At 40.1% G+C, this 8,692-nt stretch overlaps 1 non-coding gene across 1 annotated transcript; it reads left to right on the top strand.

Moving 5' to 3' along the window:
- Nucleotides 1–8,289: 8,289 nt before the first annotated feature.
- On the top strand, nt 8,290–8,397 carry LOC127740750 (small nucleolar RNA R71). Its single transcript, XR_008001609.1, has one exon. It is a non-coding gene; the product is annotated as a small nucleolar RNA R71 (small nucleolar RNA).
- The last annotated feature ends 295 nt before the right edge of the window (nt 8,398–8,692 follow it).

Below are 8,692 nucleotides of genomic sequence, written 5' to 3'. Positions count from 1 at the left end.
TCGAAAAAGAATGGCAGGAGGTGCATGATAAACCCCAATTTTGCGGTTTATCTTGTGTGCATTTTTTAGGGTTTTATCAATATTTTTCACACTTATTCATATAAATTGCATGCTTTTGTGTTTCTTTCCTAATTTTGCTTCATGATTTAAAACATGCTTCTTTAACCTTAAAAAAGCCAATTTTTAATCCTCTTCTATTATCATTCGATGTCGTGATGTGTTTGTTAAGTGGATTCAAGATCTATAGGGCAAGAATGGTCTAGAAGATGGAAAGAAAGCATGCACAAGTGGAAGGAACATGAAGAATAAAGCTTTGGAGAAGTTGGCACCAACGTGCATGATAGGAAAAATTGTGCTCATACTTTTCACAACTCGAACAATTCCTAGCAATGGCTCCAAAAACTTGGTGCACAATACTATGGTTTACACACATTCTTCACAACTTCGCACAACTAACCAGGATGTGCACTGGGTCGTCCAAGTAATAAACCTTACGTGAGTAAGGATCGGTCCCACGGAGATTGTTGGTATGAAGCAAGCTATGGTCATCTTGTAAATCTCAGTCAGGCGGATTCTAATGGTTATAATGGTTTTCGAATATAAAGATAAATAAAGCATAAAATAGAGATAAAGATACTTATGTAATTTATTGGTGGAAATTTCAGATAAGCGCATGAAGATACTGTGTTCCTTCTGAATCTCTGCTTTCCTACTGCTTTCATCCAATCATTCCTACTCCTTTCCATGGCAAGCTGTATGTTGGGGGATCACCATTGTCAATGGCTACCGTCCGTTCTCTCAGTGAAAATGGTCTAGGTGCGCTGTCACCGCACGGCTAATCATCTGTCGGTTCTCGATCATGTAAGAATAGGATTTATTATCCTTTTGCATTGTCACCACGCCCTACAGTCGCGAGTTTGAAGCTCGTCACAGTCATTCAATCCCTGAATCCTACTCAGAATACCACAGACAAGGTTTAGACTTTCCAGATTCTCAAGAATGCTGCCAATAGATTCTAGCTTATACCACGAAGATTCTGATTAAGGAATCCAAGAGATATTCATTCAAGCTTATTTGCAGGTAGAACGAAAGTGGTTGTCAGGCACACGTTCATGAGTGAGAATGGTGATGAGCGTCACATAATCATCACATTCATCAGGTTCTTGGGTGCGAATGGATATCTTAGAATAAGAATAAGCGTGAATTGAATAGAAAATAGTAGTAATTGCATTAATACTCGAGGAACAACAGAGCTCCACGCCCTTAATCTATGGTGTGTAGAAACTCCACCATTGAAAATACATAAGTGATAAAGGTGTTCATTGGTTCCAGCCCCAGAGAGGGAACCAGGATAACCAAGACTCTAATACAATAGTAAAAAGTTCTATTTATACTAAACTAGTTACTAGGGTTTACAGAAATAAGTCTAAGTGCAGAAATTGACTTACGGGTCCCACTTTGGTGTGTGCTTGGGCTGAGCTTGAGCTTTACACATGCAGAGGCTTCTCTTGGGATTAAACACCAAGTTGTAACGTGTTTTTGGCGTTTAACTCTGGTTTGTGACATGTTTCTGGCGTTTTACTCAAGAATGCAGCATGGAGCTGGCGTTGAACGCTAGTTTGCATCGTCTAAACTCGAATAAAGTATGAACTATTATATATTGCTGGAAAGCCCTGGATGTCTACTTTCCAACGCAATTAAGAGCATGTGATGAGCGGATAATTTATACGCTTTTTGGCATTGTTTTCATATAGTTTTTAGTAAGTTTAAGCTACTTTTAGGGACGTTTTCATTAGTTTTTATGTTAAATTCATATTTCTGGACTTTACTATGAGTTTGTGTGTTTTTCTGTGATTTCAGGTAAATTCTGACTGAAATTGAGGGATTTGAGCAAAACTCTGAAGAAGGCTGACAAAAGGACTGCTGATGCTGTTGGATTCTGACCTCCCTGCACTCGAAATGGATTTTCTGGAGCTACAGAACTCCAATTGGCGCGCTCTCAACGGCGTTGGAAAGTAGACATCCAGGGCTTTCCAGAAATATATAATAGTCCATGCTTTATTCGAAGAATGACGACGTAACTTGGCGTTAAACGCCAAGTTCATGCTGCTGTCTGGAGTTAAACGCCCATCTTTGGTCTCAGTTTTGTTTTATTCTTCATCTTAGGGGATCATTGATCACGTTAGAGAGGGGCTGGCCATTCGGCCATGCCTGAACCTTTTGCTTATGTATTTTCAACGGTGGAGTTTCTGCACACCATAGATTAAGGGTGTGGAGCTCTGCTGTACCTCAAGTATTAATGAAATTCTATCTTGTTTTATTCAATTCTCTCTTATTCTTATTCCAAGATATTCTTTCGTACCCAAGAACATGATGAATGTGATGAGTCAGATTATCCTCATTATCATTCTCACTTATGAACGCGCGTGATTGACAACCACTTCCGTTCTACATGCAACCGAGCTTGAATGCGTATCTCTTAGATTCTCCAACAGAATCTTCGTGGTATAAGTTAGATAGTTGGCGGCATTCATCTGGATCCGGAAAGTCCAACCTTGTCTGTGGTGTTCCGAGTAGGATTCCGATCATGAGTGACCGTGACGTGCTTCAAACTTTAACCTGCTGGGCGTTGGTGACAGACGCAAAAGAGGGATTCTATTCCAGTAGGAGCGGGAACCAACCGGTGATTAGCCGTACTGTGACAGAGTGCGTTAGCATAGTTTTCACTGCGAGGATGGGATGTAGCTATCAGCCATGGGTGATGCCTCCAGACTGGTTAGCTGTGCGAGTGACAGCCGCACAGGTTATTTCCCCGTGAGGAATGAAAGTAGCCACAGTTGATGATGAACCCCTATACAAAGCTTGCCATGGAAAGGAGTAAGAAGGATTGAGTAGAAGCAGTAGGAGAGCAGGCGTGCTTGAGCCATGCAGCAGCTGTATATACTTAAAAGATACCTCTACTAATGAATCTGCATAAGTATTTCTATCCTTTTATTTGATCTATTCTTTTATCTTTATTTTCGAAAACCCATAAAACTATTTTAAATCTGCCTAACTGAGATTTGCAAGGTGACCATAGCTTGCTTCATACCAACAATCTCTGTGGATTCGACCCTTACTCACGTAAGGTTATTACTTGGACGACCCAGTACACTTGCTGGTTAGTTGAACGGAGTTGTGAAGAAAATAAACAATGCCCTCAGAGTATACATCTTTTATAAATCCAATTACAAGAAAAAAGGGAATCACAATTTCGTCCACCAGCATGCCATTTGGAGTTCGGTAGCTCCGGAAAATCCATTTCGAGTGCAGGGAGGTCAGAATCCAACAGCATCTGTAGTCCTTTTTCAGCCTCCTATTAGATTTTTGCTCAGGTCCCTCAATTTCAGCCAGAAAATACCTGAAATCACAGAAAAACACACAAACTCATAGTAAAGTCCAGAAATATGAATTTTTCGTAAAAACTAATAAAAATATCCCTAAAAGTAGCTAGATCCTACTAAAACCTACCTAAAAACATTGCCAAAAAGCGTATAAATAATCCGCTCATCACAACACCAAACTTAAATTTTTGCTTGTCCCCAAGTAACTGAAAATCAAATAGGATAAAAAGAAGAGAATATACTATAAATCCCAAAATATCAATGAATATTAGTTCTAATTAGATGAGCGGGACTTGTAGCTTTTTGCTTCTGAACAGTTTTGGCATCTCACTTTACCCTTAGAAGTTTAGAATGATTGGCATCCATAGGAACTCAGAGTTCAGATAGTGTTATTGATTCTCCTAGTTAAGTATGTTGATTCTTGAACACAGCTACTTTTATGAGTCTTGGCCGTGGCCCTAAGTACTTTGTTTTCCAGTATTACCACCGGATACATAAATGCCACAGACACATGACTGGGTGAATCTTTTCAGATTGTGACTCAGCTTTGCTAAAGTTCCCAGTTAGAGGTATCCAGAGCTCTTAAGCACACTCTTTTTACTTTGGATCACGACTTTAACCACTCACTCTCAAGCTTTTCACTTGGACCTTCATGACACAAGCACATGGTTAGGGATAGCTTGATTTAGCCGCTTAGGCCTGGATTTTATTTCCTTGGGCCCTCCTATCCACTGATGCTCATAGCCTTGGATCCTTTTTACCCTTGCCTTTTGGTTTTAAGGGCTATTGGCTTTTTCTGCTTGCTTTTTTTCTTTCTTTTTTTTTGCAAGCTTCTTCTTTTTCACTGCTTTTTCTTGCTTCAAGAATCAATTTCATGATTTTTCAGATTATCAATAATATTTCTCTTTGTTCATCATTCTTTCAAGAGCCAACAATTTTAACATTCATAAACAACAAGATAAAAAATATGCACTGTTTAAGCATTCATTCAGAAAACAAAAGGTATTGTCACCACATCAATATAATAAACTAATTTTAAGGATGAATTTGAAACTCATGTACTTCTTGTTCTTTTGTATTAGAAACATTTTTCATTTGAGAAAGGTGAAGGATTCATGGAATTATTCATAGCCTTAAGACATAGTTACTAAATACTAATGATCATGTAGTACCGACTAAAAACATAGACAAACATATAGCATAAAACTGAAAAACAGAGAGATAAGATCAAGGAAGTTAAGGAATGAGTCCGCCTTAGTGAGGGTGGCACCTTCTTCTTGAAGGACCAATGGTGTTCTTGAGCTCCTTTATGTCTCTTCCTTGCCTTTGTTGCTCATCCCTCATAGCTCTTTGATCTTCTCTAATCTCATTGAGAATGATGGAGTATTCTTGGTGTTCCACCCTTAATTGGTTCATGTTATGACTCAATCCTTCTAGATAAGTGTTGAGTTGTTTCCAATAGTTGTTTGGAGGAAAATGCATCCCTTGAGACATCTCAGGAATTTCTTGATGATGAGCTTCCTCATGCGTCTCTTGAGATCCATGAATGGGCTCTCTTGTTTGCTCTATCCTCTTCTTAGTGATGGGCTTGTCCTCTTCAATGAGGATGTCTCCTTCTATGACAACTCTAGCTAAGTTGCATAGCTGGCAAATGAGATGAAAAAAAGCTAGCCTTGCCAAGGTGGAGGGCTTTTTGGCTACTTTGTAGAGTTCTAGAGAGATGACTTCATGAACTTCTACTTCCTCTCCAATCATGATGCTATGGATCATGATGGCCCGATCCACAGTTCCTTCAGATCGGTTGCTAGTGGGGATGATGGAGCGTTGGATGAACTCCAACCATCCTCTAGCCACAGGCTTAAGGTCCAGTCTTCTCAATTGAACCGGCTTGCCTTTTGAGTCTCTTTTTCATTGAGCTCCTTCCACACATATGTCCATGAGGACTTGGCCAACCTTTGATCAAAGTTGACCCTTCTAGTGTAGGGGCGTGCATCTTCTTGCATCATAGGCAAGTTGAACGCCAACCTTACGTTCTTCGAACTGAAATCTTAGCATTTCTCCCGAACCATTGTAAGCCAATTCCTTAGGTTTGGGTTCATGCTTTGATCAAGGTTCCTATTGATCCATGTGTTTGCATAGAACTCTTTAACCATTAAGATTCTGACTTGTTGAATGGGATTGGAGAGAACTTTCCATCCTCTTCTTCTAATAACTTGTCGGATCTCTGGATATTTGCCCTTTTTGAGCTTAAAAGGGACCTCAGGGATCACCTTTTTCTTGGCCACAACTTCATAGAAGTGGTCTTGATGGGCTTTTGAGATGAATCTCTCCATCTCCCATGACTCAGAGGTGGAAGCAATTGCCTTCCCTTTCCTCTTTCTTGAGGTATCTCTGGTCTTAAGTGCCATCAATGGTTATGAAAAAATAAAAAAGCTATGCTTTTACCACACCAAACTTAGAATATTGCTCGCTCTCGAGCAAAAGAAGAAAGAATAGAAGAAGAAGAAGAAGAAGATATAGAGGAGGGGGAGAGAGGTGTGGGTTTCGGCCAAAGGGAAGAAGAGAGGGTAGTGTTGTGTGAAAATGAAGAAGGATGGAGGGATTTATATAGTAAAGAGAGAGGGGTTTGGGTTCGGTCATTTAGGGTGGGTTTGGGTGGGAAAGAGATTTTGAATTTGAAGGTAGGTGGGGTTTATGGGGAAGAGTAGATGGATATGATTGGTGAAGGGGTAATGGGGAAGAGAGATTGAGGTGATTGGTGAAGGGTATAGTGTTATTGGATTGTGTGAGAAGAGAGAAGTGGGTAGGTGGGGATCCTGTGGGGTCCACAGATCTTGAGGTGTCAAGGATTTCTCATCCCCGCACTTTTTAGGCATGTAAAACGCCCTCTGTATGCAATCCTAGCGTTTAACGCCAGACTGATACTTGTTTCTTACGTTAAACGCCCAAATGTAGCTTGTTTCTGGCGTTTAATGCCAGACAGATGCTTGTTTCTGGCGTTTAAACACCAGACAGCTCTTCCTCCAGGGTGTGCTTTTTCTTCTGCTATTTTTGATGCTGTTTTTAATTTTTGCAATTGTTTTGTGACTCCACATGATCATAAACTTAATAAAATATAAAAAAACAATAGAAATATAGATAAATAAAAATTGGATTACCTCCCAATAAGCACTTATTTAATGTCAATAGCTTGACTGTGAGCTCTCATGGAGCTTCACAGATGTTCAGAGCATTGTTGGGACCTCCCAACACCAAACTTAGAGTTTGAATGTGGGGGTTCAACACTAAACTTAGAGTTTGGTTATGGCCTCCCAACACCAAACTTAGAGTTTGATTGTGGGGGCTTTGTTTGACTCTGTATTGAGAGAAGCTTTTCATGCTTCCTTTCCATGGTTGCAGAGGAAGATCCTTGAGCTTTAAACACAAGGTAGTCCCCATTCAATTGAAGGACTAGCTCTCCTTTGTCAACATCAATCACAGCTCCTGCTGTGACTAGGAAGGGTCTTCCAAGGATGATACATTCATCCTCATCCTTCCTAGTGTCTAGGATTATGAAATCAACAGGAATGTAAAGGCCTTTAACCTTCACTAACACGTCCTCTACCAATCCATAAGCTTGTTTTATTGACTTGTCTGTCATCTCTAATGAGATTCTTATAGCTTGTACCTCAAAGATCCCCAGTTTCTCCATTACAGAGAGTGGCATAAGATTTATACCTGACCCTAGGTCACATAAAGCCTTTTCAATGGTCATGGTGCTTATGGTACATGGTATTAAGAATTTACCAGAATCTTGTTTCTTTTGAGATAAAGTTTGCTGAACCCATGTATTTAGTTCACTAATGAGCAAGGGAGGTTCCTCTTCCCAAGTCTCATGACCAAACAACTTGGCATTCAGCTTCATGATGGCTCCTAGATATTGAGCAACTTGCTCTTCAGTTACATCTTCATCCTCTTCAGAGAAAGAATAGTTCTCAGAGCTCATGAATGGCTGAAAGAAGTTTAATGGAATCTCTATGGTCTCTATATGAGCCTCATATTCCTTTAAGTCCTCAATAGGGAACTCCTTTCTGTCTGGGGGACGTCCATGAGGTCTTCCTCATTGGGATTCATGTCCTCCCCTTCCTCTTTGGATTCGGCCATTTTGATAATATCAATAGCCTTGCACTCTCTTTTTGGATTCTCTTCTGTATTGCTTGGGAGAGTACTAGGAGGAGTTTCAGTGATTTTCTTACTCAGATGACCCACTTGTGCCTCCAAGTTTCTAATGGAGGACCTTGTTTCATTCATGAAACTTAAAGTGGCCTTAGATAGATCAGAGACTATGTTTGCTAAGCTAGAGGGGCTCAACTCAGAATTTTCTGTCTGTTGTTGAGAAGATGATGGAAAAGACTTGCTATTGCTAAACCTGTTTCTTCTACCATTATTAAAGCCTTGTTGAGGCTTTTGTTGATTCTTCCATGAGAAATTTGGATCATTTTTCCATGAGGGATTATAGGTGTTTTCATAGGCTTCACCCATGTAATTCACCTCTACCATTGCAGGGTTCTCAGGATCATAAGCTTCTTCTTCAGAAGATGCTTCTTTAGTACTGTTGGATGCATTTTGCAATCCATTCAGACTCTGAGATATCATATTGACTTATTGGGTCAATATTTTATTCTGGGCCAGTATGGCATTCAGAGCATCAATTTCAAGAACTCCCTTCTTCCGAGGTGTCCCATTACTCATAGGATTCCTCTCAGAGGTGTACATGAATTGGTTTATTTGCAACCATGTCAATGAGTTATTGAGCTTCTGCAGGCATTTTCTTTAAGTGAATGGATCCACCTGCAAAATGGTCTAGTGACATCTTAGAGAACTCAGATAGACCATCATAGAATATATCCAAAATGGTCCACTCTGAAAGCATGTCAGAAGGACACTTTTTGGTCAACTGCTTGTGTCTTTCCCAAGCTTCATAGAGGGATTCACCATCTTTTTGCATGAAGGTCTGAATATCCACTCTAAGCTTGCTCAGCTTTTGAGGAGGAAAGAACTTGGCCAAGAAGGCCGTGACCAGCTTATCCCAAGAGTCCAGGCTATCTTTAGGTTGTGAGTCCAACCATGTTCTAGCTCTGTCTCTTACAGCAAAAGGGAAAAGCATGAGCCTGTAGACTTTAGGATCTACTCCATTAGTCTTAACAGTATCACAGATCTGCAAGAACTCAGTTAAAAATTGATAGGGATCTTCTGATGGAAGTCCATAAAACTTGCAGTTCTGTTGCATTAGAGCAACTAGTTGAGGCTTCAGCTCAAAATTGTTTGTT

This window comes from Arachis duranensis, chromosome 7, assembly GCF_000817695.3.
Source record: "Arachis duranensis cultivar V14167 chromosome 7, aradu.V14167.gnm2.J7QH, whole genome shotgun sequence".
Lineage (NCBI taxonomy): Eukaryota > Viridiplantae > Streptophyta > Magnoliopsida > Fabales > Fabaceae > Arachis > Arachis duranensis.
This window is presented reverse-complemented; position numbering and strand designations above follow the sequence as displayed.